Genomic DNA, 16,374 nt, shown 5'->3' with positions numbered 1-16,374 from the left:
TGGAGAAAGTTTCTAAATGATAAAATAAACATGTTTGAAAAGGAATTTTTGGAAAATCAATTTTCGTTTGTGAAAACTCCCTGTTTTTGAAAAGTGTTCAGAAAACCTGTATTTTCGTGAACATGAAAATTGAGATATGATTTGTTAAAACGTATATATGTAACATGTATATATTATATATATATATATATATAAAGAAGTGTGAATGAGCTGTAAACATGAAATAAAAACTATTGTAACGGAGTTTGATGAGAAATCATTTATTTGATAGAAAACGTCAAAATTGTGTTAAGTGCACATATATTGAGCTTGAATATAAACATACAATATATGTAAGCAAGCTAAACTTATACCTAGGTGAATGCACACACATAAACTTTATATATATATATATAAAGAAGTGTGAATGAGCTGTAAACATGAAATAAAAACTATTGTAACGGAGTTTGATGAGAAATCATTTATTTGATAGAAAACGTCAAAATTGTGTTAAGTGCACATATATTGAGCTTGAATATAAACATACAATATATGTAAGCAAGCTAAACTTATACCTAGGTGAATGCACACACATAAACTTGAATCTTTAACGCTTGATTATCGTGTGTTGAATTACCTGTAAAGAGAACGAGAACAACAAAAAACAATAAAACTAGAGAATAGATTAGTGATAAATTGTTTGACAAATCATCATCAAAACTATAGGGCCAACAAAACAAACAAGGAAATTTCAGTTAAATCTTAACTTTTGAATTGAACAAGTTAGAAAACTTCGCCTTCTAAGGATGTAACAATGGGATCCTCTCTCTCAGAGGACTGAGTAGTCGATCTAACTCGGGGAATGTGTAATCTCTTGGAAGACATGAGGAAAAGTTACAATCTTGACCTGAAATAAGAGAAAAGTTAGGGTTTCTTGATGAAATCTCGAACAAGAGGTCAAACTAACCCAAAGTTCAAGCCCTAACCTCGGTTTTGATCAAGGGTCAAAGGAAATCAAGCCTCAGTGAGAAAAGAAGCAAGAAAAGAGGTCAAACCCAAGAAAAGTTTATGAAACCGTAGATGAAAACTCACTTGTTTGATCAAGATTGGAGGCTAAGCGGAAGAAGGAGGCTTGAGAACTCTTTTATAGAGTCTCTACAAAGATTTTGAACTCAAAGAAGTGGGCAAAGTAGACCTAAACTGTCACAGAATTCAGACTTAAAAAAGCCTAGAACCGTCTGCCCGTATGTGTGTGAGATAGTGAACACTGTCTCGCACAGTGAGACAGTGTAAACTGTCTCACACACACGAGATAGTGAGGACTATCTCGCATAATGGGTTGACCCAACGTGCATCTGATACGTGTTTTTGTTGCATCCACGACTCATTTCTAGTACACTTCGATGAGTATATGAGTATAAACTGTTTCTCCATGCTCCAATGCCTTAAGAGCTTAAACTGTGTAGACTCTAGTTACGTATGAGTATAAACTGTGTTTACACCGTGACAGAAGTTAGCGTTCGGCTATACACCAGCAGTTATGCCAAGATTTGGCTCAGGATGGTTTTATTCTAAAGTTACGCATGGGAGTTCAACTACAATTCAACTACGAGCTCCTAACAAAGATGATCAGTTCAACGTCAACTCAAAGGCACGAGCTAATTTCTCAAATATCAACACATCAACTTCAGTTTAAGATTTCAACAATGGTTGGCAACATCGCAGTACCAGAAGTATTTTAGTCTACTCGGTAAAATACTGAGTAAGCTAAAAGCTGAAGAAGTTAAGGAACTAAAGCTACTCGTGGGTCTTTCTACACAGTCCAACGTTGGGCAAAAGCAGTGCCTATCTTATCCAAAGTATTTTAGACTCCTCGATAAAATACTAAGGAGACTGAAAACTTTGGATGGGGTATCTATAGACTTCAAAAAAATGTTCCTATAGGTTCTGAACACATCTCAAGACTAAGAGAAGATAAAGAACGTCATCATCTAAGTCAAAGAAGTGTAGACAAAGCAAAAGGAAGCAAAAGAGAACACAAAACAACACAGAAAAGGATCTGGAGCTGTCTCATAGTTAGTGAGACAGTCTCCACTGTCTCGTGTACCCGAGACAGTGTTGACTGTCTCAGATACCCAAGATAGTAATAGCTATCTCGCCAACTGCGAGACAACTTCTTCTGTTTTCTAACAGTTTTGTTAAGTTTTGCGGGGACCACATGGCTCCATAATTGCTTTTGAACGTTCATTAACATTAGTGGATGGTTATAGCCATTAAATATGCTCACTAACCACAAAAAATGTAGCATTTAACACAATTAAAGTAGTGGGATGGCGGTTACAAACTGGCTGGAACCACCTCCTTTAGCCGAGACAGTAAACATTGTCTCGCCCAGAGGAGGTGATGACCATAAGTTATTTTAATTCCTTTTTGATGGTTATGGTTTCCACTGGCTATAAATATCCCTTAGCACACTTGTGCATGGGATATTGAGGGTACTGAAGAAAAAAATCATTGAGCAGAAAGCAGAGGCGAGCTTCTGGTGAACTTTGAGCATAAAAGAGAGAGTTCTTCACCATTTTCAAGTAATTTCAAGAGCCCTTCGGTGTTCCTCAATTTCTAACTTAGATTTGATTTTGAGAAGAATAAATATCTTACTTTGCTAAGATATTTACTTATGTTCTTGTTTCCACATTAAAACATCAACGTCAAGCCTTCTTCACGTCCAACTTGGATCGTTGAATCGGTGGTCCACGGATTACGAATCCCCAGCACAGGCAAAGATCCCACGTAAGCAGAGGCTACTACGTCGGAGTTTCTGTGTGTGTTTCTAGGAAACACCAATTATTTTATTTTTATCGTAAAGAGAAGTTTTTGCGTGTAAGGTTCGCTCTTTTCTTTCTGTTAAAACATTTGTAATGGAATCTGCAATGAAAATCGTTCCTGACGCAAACATGACCGAACCTCGTGAATATATCACTATCTTCAACTGGCTAACTATCTCTTACCCTCTCCTTTATATATTGCTTATTGCTATATTTTGTGTGTTTGATCGGATTGTTTTTCATTAGTTGCACAGTTTGTTTTGATTACCCTATTCAGCCTATCCCCCCCCTATGGTACTTTCATTTGGTATCATAACTTGGTCTCTATTTTTTGTGGTTTAATCACCTTAGAGTAAAGACCTTATATGAAATCAAACATGAATGTGCATGCTCTTGAAGATCAATCCATATTTAGGCCCCCTTAGTTTAATGGCAATAATTTTTCATATTGGAAAGCAGGATACGTATTTATTTGAGATGTATTGTTATTGACATCCTAGATATTGTTGAAAATAAATATGATAAAAATTATAGTCATGACATGACTGATTATGATAAGCATTGGGCTACTCTTAATATTAAGGCTATGAATGCTTTGATCTATGGACTTACTCCAAATGAATTTAATAGAGTCTCCACTTGTGCAACCGCACATGATATTTGGGAGAAACTTTATGTGACTCATGAGGCAACTCCTCCAGTCAAGGAATCTAAAATTAGCTAATCTTATGCATGAATATGAATTGTTTAAAATGCTCCTAAATTAATCTATTGATACCATGTTTAGTCGTTTTACTAAGATTGTGAATCAACTGCATGTTCTTGACAAGGTGCTTGAGAGCCAAGAGAAAAACTATAAGATCCTTCGTTCTCTTACACCGTCATGGGAGCCTAAAGCAATGGCGATAGAGGAGGCAAATGATCTCACAAAACTCTCCATTGAAGGCCTCATTAGGAAGCTTAAAGTTCATGAGAAGAAGATCAAGGAGAAAGAAGATGAGCCCCACAAGTAAATGAAGATCCCTCTCCAAAGAAGAAATCAATTGCACTCAAAGGAGCAATCAAAAATGATTCTTCTTCCTCCGACAGCGAAATTGATATCTCAAAAGAAGTGGCACATCTCTCTAAGAGGATATCAATAATGGTAAGGAGAAACAAAAACTTTCAAAATAACCATCCTAACAAGTCTTCCTCACGTGTAGGAAAATGTTTGGAATGCGGTGTACCGGGACATATGAGAAGACATTGCCCCAAGTGTTCGCGGGAAAAATCGTAGCTTTCTTCATTGAATTCATTGCACACTCTTGTAATAGTTTATCGATTACAAAGATCCGGTCTTTTTATAAGATCCGGTTACAACGAGATCAAAAGAAAAAAGAAAATTACAATTCTTTCCTTATTTGTCGAACGAATCGCGAGCTCCTGTTTTGCGGTCACTCGCTTGCGTGGGTTCTTCGCCTGCGTCGGGGTTTATCCGTGGACCACCGCGCGATCTAGATCCGATCGGATCTACGCAGTATGACGCGTATTATTTCGCAAAGGAAATAATAGCCGGGGGGGATTAATTCACTAAGGAAATAATTGCCCTAGTCCTCGGGATCAAAGACCAAGCTTTGATCCGTAGGATGACTACGTAGATCTGAAATCCGGTTCCTCTCGAACTCTTGCCTTATTTGGTGTTGACGATCGCCGAGCACCGGATCTGGAAGAGCAAGTCCTCAAAGTCCCAAAGCTTCAATCTTTTTTAGTTCTGAGCCTTTAATCCAGCAGAGCTTCGCCTCCCCAATTTTCCCCCCTTTAACAAATGAGCAAAGGCCTATTTATAGGCTCTCAAATCTGTGCCTTGGCACAGATCTGGGCCGGCCACCTATAGGTGGCTAGGCTTTGGCCGAGCCACCTATAAGTGGCTGGGTTTTGGCCGAGTCCCCTTTGGTGTTTGGGTTTTGCCGTTTTTTCCGGTCTCGTGGTTGATTTGGACTCTGATTTGTTGATCTGAATCCTGATTTGGTAGTAAACCCGCTTTGTTGTTGATCCGGACTCTGATTTGACAGTCCGAATCCTAATATGGCAGTAAATCCGCCTCGGTGTTTGAGTTCAAATCCGTTCTATGGTTGGATGACTCGTTGACTCACCGAACTATTAGCTTGATTCCGCATGCGAATGGATGTATTCCATTGTTTGCATGCGGTTCGTTAGCCTCGTTGCCTCGTTAATCCGCTTTGTTGCGTGTTACTTGGCTTCGGCGTTGTGGACTGACGCTCGTGTTTGGATATGTCGCCCGATGGTTCGTCGGTTTGTGCCGAGTTGTGCTAAGGGACCTATAAGCAATTTTATACGCCTACAGATGTTCGCGGGAAAATTTGTTGCTTTCTTCATTAATGATTCCATTGTCATCTTGAGTTACAACTTTTTGAGTTACAAAAGATCCGGTCTTTTTATAAGATCCGGTTACAACGAAAATCAAATAAAAATAAACAAAGATTACAACTTTTCTCCTTATTTGTCGAACGAATCGCGAGCTCCTGTTTTGCGGTCGCTCGCTTTGTGGGTTCTTTGCCTGCGCCGGGGTTGTTTGCCGTGGACCACCGCGAGATCTAGATCCGGTCGGATCTACGCAGTACGACGGGTATTATTTCACCAAGGAAATAATAGCCGGGGAGGATTGTTTCACCAAGGAAACAATCGTCCAAGTCTCGGGATCTAAGACCAAGCTTAGATCCGGAGTATGCCTGCGTAGATCTGAGATCTGATCCTCTCGAACACCTGCCTTATTTGACGTTGATGATCGCCGAGCACCAGATCTGAAGGAGTGAGTCCCCGAAGTCCCAAAGTTTCAATCTTTTTTAAGTTCCGAGTCTCCAATCCAGCAGGGCTTCGCCTCTCTCCAAAATTTCCAACCTTTTGAAATGAAGAACCCCTTGGCCTATTTATAGGCTCTCGTTACTGTGCCCGTGCCCGTGTGCACGTGTGGCCAGCTCAAGGTGGCCGGCCACCTCAAGGTGGCTCGGCTCATGCCGAGCCACCCTGAGGTGGCTCGGCCACCCCAGGGGGTGGCTCGGCCTTGGCCGAGCCACCTTGAGGTGGCTCGGCTTGGGCCGAGCCACCTGAAGTTGGCTCGGCTTCGGCCGAGCCCCTCTAGGTGGTGGGTTTGGTGTTTTCCGCCTTGGTTCTATCTGTGATTTGGTTCTGTGGTTGATTTATCCAGACTTGATTCGTTGACCTAATTTGGCAGTAAATCCGGATCCTGATTAGGCAGTAAATCCACTTCTGAATCTGAGTCCGAAACCGATCTTGATTCGATCGTGATTCGTCCGAGTATGCCCTTGGTTGGATGACTCGTTGACTCTTCGAACACTTGGCTTGATCCCGCACGCGAATGGACGTATTCCGTTGCTTGCGTGCGATTAGTCAATCTCGTTGCCTCGTTGGTTTGTCGGTTTGTGCCGAGCTGAGCTAAGGGACCTATAAGCAATTTTATATGCCTACAGATACCCCCTCCAAAGTATTTCAGTCTCGTTCTTTTATAGAAGAGTCTGGAATACTTTGGATATGCTTGTCCCAACCTTCAGTCGGTGTAAAGGGATCTTGGAATGACTTCCGTTCTTGATTCCTTCAATTCTCCAGGCTATTCGGTGCTTTGTCGAATGTCTGAAAGAGTTTCGGTGCTGCATTTATTGTCTGACCGTTGTCGGAATTTTGAACTTTGAAGTCGGTTCCTGATTTAGCTGACCATCGATTGTTGGCGTCGAGTCTTTATCTGCAACGCGTTGTCCGGCGTCTTATTGTTTGAGTTATCCTTAAGAATATTTATAGAAAACATTCTCCAGGAACTTCTCAAAAAATTAGGGAACAGTTTATACTCATATACCTTATTGGAGTATTTAAGAAGCAGTTTATACTCGTATACTTTTCGGAGTATAAGAAGCAGTTTATACTCGTATACTTTTCGGAGTATAAGAAGCAGTTTATACTCGTATACTTTTCGGAGTATAAGAAGCAGTTTATACTCGTATACTTTTCGGAGTAAGAAGCAGTTTATACTCGTATACTTTTCGGAGTAAGAAGCAGTTTATACTCGTATACTTTTCGGAGTAAGAAGCAGTTTATACTCGTATACTTTTCGGAGTAAGAAGCAGTTTATACTCGTATACTTTTCGGAGTAAGAAGCAGTTTATACTCGTATACTTTTCGGAGTAAGAAGCAGTTTATACTCGTATACTTTTCGGAGTATTAAGAAGCAGTTTATACTCGTATACTTTTCGGAGTATTAAGAAGCAGTTTATACTCGTATACTTTTCGGAGTAAGAAGCAGTTTATACTCGTATACTTTTCGGAGTATTAAGAAGCAGTTTATACTCGTATACTTTTCGGAGTATTAAGAAGCAGTTTATACTCGTATACTTTTCGGAGTATTAAGAAGCAGTTTATACTCGTATACTTTTCGGAGTAACTTCTCAACAAAAATTAGGGAACAGTTTATACTCATATACCTTATTGGAGTATTTAAGAAGCAGTTTATACTCGTATACTTTTCGGAGTATTGATTCCTTCGTTGCAACGCATTGATCGGCGTTGGCCTAGGGTTACGCGTTGTCCGGCGTTGACCTTAGGGTTTCGAACGTCGTTGGATGCTCAAGTCACAAGACCAACTAATGGAGCTGATGCGTCAGTGACTTTCGTATTTATAGGATTTTTGGCAAATCCTCAGCCATCAACGGGTTTGATGCGCCTTTACCGACTACCGTTTGAGTCGGGCTAGCATGCGGATTGTTCAAGTCCGTTCCGCATGTGACGTTAAGCTAAAAGAGTTAACCCTTTTAGTGCTACGATATTGAATACGTAGACTTCGTCTTTCTCACGGGAATAGACTACCCGGCGACGCGTGTTAGGCGTTGACTTTAGGATTTTTGGCTAACCCCAAGCCTTTAACGGATTTGATTAGCCTTTACCGACTACCGTTTGAGTCGGGCTAGCATGCGGATTGTCTAAATCCGTTCCGCATGTAACGTTGTGCTAAGAGAGTGAATTCTCTGAGACTTTGTGCTATGATGTTGAATACATAGGCTTCGCCATTGTTACGGGAATAGGCTACCCGGCAACGTGTATTAGACGTTGACTTATCCCTACTTAGGCTTCGGGATAAAAATACCCCAGACTGGTATTCTGGTGTCTTTTTCAATCGGTAAAAGACTAAACCGGCGACGCGTGTTAGGCGTCGGCATATCCTTTCTTAGGATTCAGGATGAAATTCCCCATGCGTGTAAGGCATGGATTTTGGTGTTATTAATAACAACCTGCCACAATGTTGAATATGTGGACGGATGTTCTTTTCAACGGTTAAGAACTAACCGGCAGCGCGGGTTAGGCACAGACTTATCCTTGCTTAGGTTTCAGGATAGAATACCCCAGAATCGAACTCTGGTGTCTTTTTGTGCGGAAAAAGACTAAACCGGCAACGCGTGTTAGGCGTTGACTTATCCCTACTTAGGATTCGGGATAAAATTCCCTGTACCTGTGAGGCACAGATTTTGGGATTTGAAAAAGGTGGTGTCTTCTCTTGGGGCAAAGACGAACCCGAAATGGGAGAGGAAGAATTTTATATTCTATCTCCCGACAATGAAGAAGAAGAATTTTATATTCTATCTTCAACTGGAAAGGAGACTCGAGGTGGGATCTCCACCCCCAGAATCCGGAAAGGTGAAACTGAGAGTGGGATCTCCACTCCGAGAATCGAAAAGATTCGGATAACCCTAACTGTCGGAAGGTTTGATTACCGAACTAAAGATGAATTTCTCGTTTATCGAGAGTGAATTATGGTTTTGACCCTAACTGTAGGAAGGTTTGGCCAAACAGGAGTTTGAGGTGACCCTAACTGTAGGAAGGTTTGATCACTCGATTTGAAAGTGGACCTCTCGTTCATTGGAGGAATCGAGAGGGGATTTTGACTGTGGTCCTAACTGTAAGAAGGTTTGACCAAGTGGGTGTTTTGAGACAATCCTAACTGTAGGAAGGTTTGATCGCTCAATTTGTGGACCTCTCGTTCATTGGGGGAATCGAGAGGGGATTTTGACTGTGGTCCTAACTGTAAGAAGGTTTGACCAATTGGGAACTTTACGTCCAGACTCTAACAGAGAGAGTGTTGAGTGCACAGACACGGTGGGAGGTCTTATTCATTACATTGCTGTGGTTTTGGGAACTTCCCGTTACATAAATCGTCCACCCCCAGTTTCCTCTGTGGAACTGGTTCGGACATTATTATCAGTTACTTAACCGGGTTATCCTTAAGAATATTAGCTTAATATTCTCCAGGAACTTCCCGTCAAAAGTGGGGAAACAGTTTAGACTCATATACCTATTGGAGTATCAGGGAGTAGTTTAACCTCTTATACCGGTCGGAGGATTGAGAAACAGTTTATACTCGTATACTCTTTGGAGTTTTGCCATTCTCAATTGGCTTACCTTAGCGTTATGACGCCGGCTTCAACCAAGGTCTGAATGCTATTCTTGAGAGTAAAGCAATCCTTGGTGGGATGAACGACCCTCCTGTGGTATGCACAGTACTTTGGGTCCGTAGTGTTGTCAGCTTCCTCCTGATTTGTGATAGGTGGTAGCTTGATCTTGTTACCTTCAAGGAGGGATTCGAAGATGGCTGGAACGTCTTCGTCCTTGAAAGAGTACTCTTTTTGGAGTCTCGGACCCGAAGTCTTTTGCTGCCTTCGGGATTGCTGTTGTGACGCTTGATTAGCACCACCAGCAGCTGCAGGTGTCTTGCCCTTATTACGAGAGGCGAAGTTTGAGTTCATCGGATTATCCGTCGGTTGGTTCCTCTCGGCCTTTTTCCTTCTAAGGAATCGCTCAGCCTGCTCCCCTCGAACCTTCAGATCCTTCCAAGTGTCAGACGGTGCTGTCCCCATTGCTTCCAATACGTCTAAGGACAGATTATTATGGCAGGTCTGGAGAATGAATCGTTTTGTTCCGGAACCTTTTGACGAATGTGTCGACTAACTCCCCGTCCTTCTGCTTCTCATCGAGCAATGCTCCGATAGATATCTCGGTGTCGTCGTCGAAGAAGTTAGCGAGGAATTTTGTCTCCATGTCGTCCCAGCTATTTACGCTTCCTGGCTTGAGGCGGCGGTACCAATCGAAGGCGGCTCTACGAAGAGTGCCGACGAATGACCGCACCATCAGAGGCTCATTTCCGGAAATGATACCCAGGTGCGATTTGAAATAAATCAAATGCTGAGTGGGGGAACCCTTCCCATCGAACGGCGTGAAGTTGATTAGATTGAACTTCGCCGGATATGGGATCGATTCCCACTCTCTTGGGTATGGACAGGGAATGCCCGTCTTCTTCACCTCTTGAGCGGAGATCAATGTGTTGATTTTGCTCTCGAGGTCTTTGATCTTCAAGTTTTCATCTGCATCTTCGTGGGCATCCTCATTACCACCCCCCTGCATTGACGGGAGGGTTATTGGCATTGTGAGCTTCATCCCTATCCATGTGCTCCTCTTCCTGAACAACCTGGTTACGGTGACTTGGTTCACCTTGTTGGTTCCTGAATGCCTGGATTTGTTGCTCATGCATCTCTCTCATAGTCTGCATGGCCATCTGCATCTCGAACCTGAAGCTTTCTTTCTGCTTAGCCAAAGCGTCTTCAAGCATTTTGGCCATTTCTTCCGCGCCTATCATGAATGATTCGCGGGGTTGTCCTTCGCTGGACACTGTATTATCCGATGCGCCCGCAGAGCAGGCATCCGATTCTTCGCCTTCCGAAGGAAGTCTTGTCCGAATTCTACCATAAGTTCCTCGTGCGATGGCTCCGGACTGTAGACGGGTTACACGCCGGGACGCTTCCAGAAACGACTTGAGATCAATCTGTGTCGATGTCTCTTTGCTGGTCATGTTGCTGGTCATGTTGGTGGTGACCCTCGGAAATTCTCCATCTTCAACCGCCGTTCTTCTTCGTCGGAAACGCCTAGGCCTTGGTTTTGGTATTTTGGTACTAAGCCTTTCGAACACTGAAATTCTCTCGGGGACTGCCTTGATGCAGTTGCATTCAGACAGTACTGCCCGAATGAGCTTTGAACAAGGGCACTGAGTTTCTAGCCTTCGAGGACTTCTCTTTCTGGCTTTGCTCGTACCCCCAGCACGATAGTACAGCTCGTCAGTTTGAAAGTCAGAGCAACCTATCGTGTGTTGGCACGATTTCTCAGGTATAACGTAATCATCATCAGACGATAACGTTTCCTTCTGAGAGTGAACTGCCTTCTTTGGGCTCTCAAGAGTCACGCGCCTTGAGACATGCCTTTTTAGGCGTGAATTCTCAGCGGGCTCCTGAACTTCAATGCGCAAAGTAGTGCACTTGGGTACCATGATTTCTCTATCACGTTGAGGGTTGCGGCGACCCCCAGCGTGTTGAGTCGTTCGGGGCTTTCTTAGTGGGCCCAAACGTGCTTGGATCGGAGCTTTGTTTCGCTCCTCGGGAAGTGGACCGAGGCGCTCCAAGACTGACTTTCTCCTTCGGGAGGATTCTGCATGATCTCCCGGAGTAGCTATGGGAATTCTCGGCGGCTTAGCTTGGTTCGCCGGAGGTTGAACTTTGGTTGGAGGCTGCAAAGGTTGCTCCTTAGCCTGAATTGCCGCTTCAGACTTTGGCCTCCAAACTTTGCGAGTTGGTGGCGGCTTCTTGGCTACCTCTTTCTGCAGCTTTCTACGGGCTTCTTCAGCTTGAGCCCGTGCCTGCGCTGATAGTGCGCGGCGTTTGCGGATGCGTTCTTCCAGCGTCGAACGATTCCGTTTAACACGGATCCATTCCATTGTTGGCGGCTTGGAAGAGGTGCCGTTCATCTGTTGTTGAGGCTGTTTGCCTCTTTTGTTCTTCAGATCCGTGTTGTAGCGGATCCCGTCAACGGACTCCATGGCCTTTGCGAATCGTTTCGCAAGGCGTTGACGTTGCCTTTGGCGGGCTCTCTTCGAGAGAGTCACCACGCCCCCTGCGGCAGAAGGGTTGGCCAGAGCAGATCTGACCTGGTTGGAAACTGGAGGAATCTCACCCGATGCGACTTTGGCATCAAACGGGGCGAGATCTTCGTTGGTGGCTTCGACTTCTTCAAACAAACGAGTTTTTCTCCTGGAGGAGAACTTGGACTTCTTGGACTTGCGGGGGGAGGTAGATCCGGACGAGGACACGTACTCCTCGAACTTGGCTTGGTCGAACTCATACTCGACCTCCTCCTCGACCGGGATCGAGATCCGCGGCTGCGACGCAACGATCTCGGCAGCGAGATCGTTGGCTCCCACTGTGGTCGCCAGATTGTTCGCGGGAAAAACCGTTGCTTTCTTCATTAATGATTCCATTGTACACTCTTGTAACAGTTTATCGATTACAAAGATCCGGTCTTTTTATAAGATCCGGTTACAACGAAAATCAAATTGAAAAGAAATGAAAATTACAACTTTGTTTCCTTGTTTGTCGAACGAATCGCGAGCTCCTGTTTTGCGGTCGCTCGCTTTGTGGGTTCTTTGCCTGCGCCGGGGTTGTTTGCCGTGGACCACCGCGCGATCTAGATCCGGTCGGATCTACGCAGTACAACGGGTATTATTTCACCAAGGAAATAATAGCCGGGGAGGATTGTTTCACCAAGGAAACAATCGTCCAAGTCTCGGGATCTAAGACCAAGCTTAGATCCGGAGTGTAGCAACGTAGATCTGAGATCCGGTCCTCTCGAACTCCTGCCTTATTTGGCGTTGATGATCGTCGAGCACCAGATCTGGATGTGCAAGTCCTCGAAGTCCCAAAGCTTGAATCTTGTTAAGTTCTGAGTCTCCAATCCAGCAGGGCTTCGCCTCCAAAAAATCTAACCTTTACAAATGAACACCCCTTGGCCTATTTATATTAATCCGCTTCGTTGCGTGTCACTTGGCTTCGGTGTTGTGGACTGACGCTCGTGTTTAGATACGTCACCCGATGGTTCGTCGGTTTGTGCCGAGCTGTGCTAAGGGACCTATAAGCAATTTTATATGCCTACAGATACCCCCTCCAAAGTATTTCAGTCTCGTTCTTTTATAGAAGAGTCTGGAATACTTTGGATATGATTGTCCCAACCTTCAGTCGGTGTAACAGGACCTTGGAATGGCTTCTGTTCTTGATTCCTTCAATCCTTCAGGCCATTCGGTGCTTTGTCGAATGTCTGTAAGGGTTCTGGTGCTGCATTTATTGTCTGGCCGTTGTCGGAATTTTGGACTTGAAGCCGATTCCTGATTTTCTGATCTTTAGCTCGTGCTTGTTGGTTCAACATAGAACTGATTGTTGGCGTTGAGTCTTTATTTTGCGACGCGTTGTCCGGCGTAGTGTTGTTGAGTTATCCTTAAGAATATTAGAAAAATATTCTTCAGGAACTTCCCAACCAAAAATAGGGAACAGTTTATACTCGTATACCTTATTAGAGTATTAAGAAGCAGTTTATACTCGTATACTTTTCGGAGTATTAAGAAGCAGTTTATACTCGTATACTTTTCGGAGTATTAAGAAGCAGTTTATACTCGTATACTTTTCGGAGTATTAATTTTTTCGTTGCAACGCATTGGTCGGCGTTGACCTGGGGTTACGCGTTGACCGGCGTTGACCTAGGGTTACGCGTTGTCCGGCGTTGACCTTAGGGTTTTGAACGTCGTACGTTGACTTTTTGATCGCAACGCATTGACTGGCGTTGACCTAGGGTTACGCGTTGACCGACGTTGACCCTAGGGTTTCATTTGTTGGGTGCTCAAGTCACGAGACCAACTAGTGGAGTTGATGCGTCAATGACTCGCAGTTATAGAATTTTTGGCAAATCCTCAGCCATCAACGGGTTTGATAAGCCTTTACCGACTACCGTTTGAGTCGGGCTAGCATGCGGATTGTCTTAATCCTTTCCGCATGTGACGTTGTTCTAAGAGAGTTAACGCTCTTAGTGCTACGATATTGAATACGTAGACTTCGTCTTTCTCACGGGAATAGACTACCCGGCGACGCGTGTTAGGCGTTGACTTTAGGATTTTTGGCTAACCCCCAGCCTTCAACGGATTTGATTAGCCTTTACCGACTACCGTTTGTCGGGCTAGCATGCGGATTGTCTAAATCCGTTCCGCATGTAACGTTGTGCTAAGAGAGTGAATTCTCTTAGACTTGGCGCTATGACTTCGAATACGTAGACTTCGCCATTGTTATGGGAATAGGCTATCCGATAACGTGTATTAGACGCTGATTTATCCCTACTTAGGCTTCGGGATAAAATACCCCAGAATCAAACTCTGGTGTCTTTTTCTACGGAGAAAGACTAAACCGGTGATACGTGTTAGGCGTCGGCATATCCTTTCTTAGGATTCAGGATGAAATTCCCCATGCGTGTAAGGCATGGATTTTGGTGTTATTAATAACAACCTGCCGCAATGTTGAATATGCGGACGAGTGTTCTTTTTAACGGTTAGGAACTAACCGGCAGCGCGGGTTAAGCGCAGACTTATCCTTGCTTAGGTTTCAGGATAGAATACCCCAGAATCGAACTCTGGTGTCTTTTTGTGCAGAAAAAAGACTAAACCGGCAGCGCGTGTTAGGCGCAGACTTATCCCTGCTTAGGATTCGGGATAAACTTCCTAGACTGGAATTCTGGTGTCTTCTTTAATCGGTGAAAGACTAAACCGGCAACGCGTGTTAGGCGTTGACTTATCCCTACTTAGGATTCGGGATAAAATTCCATGTACCTGTGAGGTACAGATTTTAGGAGTTGAAAAAGGTGGTGTCTTCTCTTGGGGCAAAGACGAACCCGAAATGGGAGAGGAAGAATTTTATATTCTATCTCCCGACACTGAAGAAGAAGAATTTTATATTCTATCTTCAGCTGGAAAGGAGACTCGAGGTGGGATCTCCACCCCCAGAATCCGGAAAGGTGTAACTGGAGGAAGGTTTGACCAATCGGGGGGTTTGAGACGATCCTAACTGTAGGAATGTTTGATCACTCGATTTGAAAGTGGACCTCTCGTTCATTGGAGGAATCGAGAGGGGATTTTGACTGTGGTCCTAACTGTAAGAAGGTTTGACCAATTGGGAGGTTTGAGACGATCCTAACTGTAGGAAGGTTTGATCGCTCGATCTGTGGACCTCTCGTTCATTGGAGGAATCGAGAGGGGGATTTTGGTTGTGGTCCTAACTGTAGAAAGGTTTGACCAGGTGACAGATCAAGATTTATTATATCCGGACTCTAACTATGAAAGTGTTGAGTGCACGAACATAGCGTAAGTTTGATTAGATTAAACTTGATCGAATTTAGTGGTCCCACCGTCAATTAGTCTGATTGGTGAGAGATTTAGTGTTCATCATTTTGTTCATATCGATCGGGTTATCCTTAAGAATATTAACATTCTTGTGGGAACTTCCCGTTACACGAATTATCCACCCCCAGCTTTCTTACAAAACAGGGTGTAACGAGGAGTACGTTATCCTCAATCGCATGTTCAGGTTATCCTTAAGAATATATGATTCTCTAGGAACTTCCCATTACATAAATCGTCCACCCCCAGCTTCCTCTGCGGAACTGGTTCGGATATTATTCTCAGTTACCTGACCGGGTTATCCTTAAGAATATTAGCGTAATATTCTCCAGGAACTTCCCGTCAAAAGTGGGAAACAATTTAGACTCATATACCTATTGGAGTATGCAGGGAGCAGTTTAACCTCTTGCACCTGTTGGAGGATTGAGAAACAGTTTATACTCGTATACTCTTTGGAGTCTTATTTCTACTTAATTGAGCGATATAACACCGGCTTCAACCAAGGTTTGAATGCTATTCTTGAGAGCAAAGCAATCCTTGGTGGGATGAACGACCCTCCTATGGTATGCACAGTACTTTGGGTCCATAGTGTTGTCAGCTTCCTCCTGATTTGTGATAGGTGGTAGCTTGATCTTGTTGCTTCCAAGGAGGGATTCGAAGATGGCTGGAACGTCTTCGTCCTTGAAGGAATACTCTCTTTGGAGTCTCGGACCCGAAGTCTTTTGCTGTTTTCGGAGTCGCTTTTGCGATGTCTGGTTAGCGTCAACAGCTGTTGCAGGTGATTTGCCTTTACCACGAGAGGCAAAGTTCGAGTTCGGAGGATTAGCCGTCGGTCGGTTCCTCTCGGCCTTCTTCCTTCGGAGGAAGCATTCAGCTTGTTCATCGCGCACCTTCAAGTCTTTCCAAGTGTCAGACGGTGTTGTTCCCATCACTTCGAGGATGTCCAATGAAAGATTATTGTGACAAGTCTCGAGGATAAAGTCTTCACTGACCGGATCCCTGCAATTCATTGCTTTGTTTCGGAATCTCTTTACGAATTTTTCAACTGTTTCACCATTTTTCTGCTTCTCATCAAATAGTGTGCCAATTGAAATCTCGGTGTCATCGTCGAAGAAGTTAGCGAGGAACTTAGTCTCCATGTCGTCCCATCTGTTCACGCTTCCTGGCTTGAGGCGACAATACCAATCGAAGGCGGCTCCGCGAAGAGTGCCAACGAAGGACCGTACCATCAGAGGCTCATTACCAGAGATAACACCCAGG

This window comes from Asparagus officinalis, chromosome 8 (genome assembly GCF_001876935.1).
Source record: "Asparagus officinalis chromosome 8, Aspof.V1, whole genome shotgun sequence".
In the NCBI taxonomy this organism is placed as follows: domain Eukaryota; kingdom Viridiplantae; phylum Streptophyta; class Magnoliopsida; order Asparagales; family Asparagaceae; genus Asparagus; species Asparagus officinalis.
Note: the sequence above shows the minus strand (reverse complement) of the source record.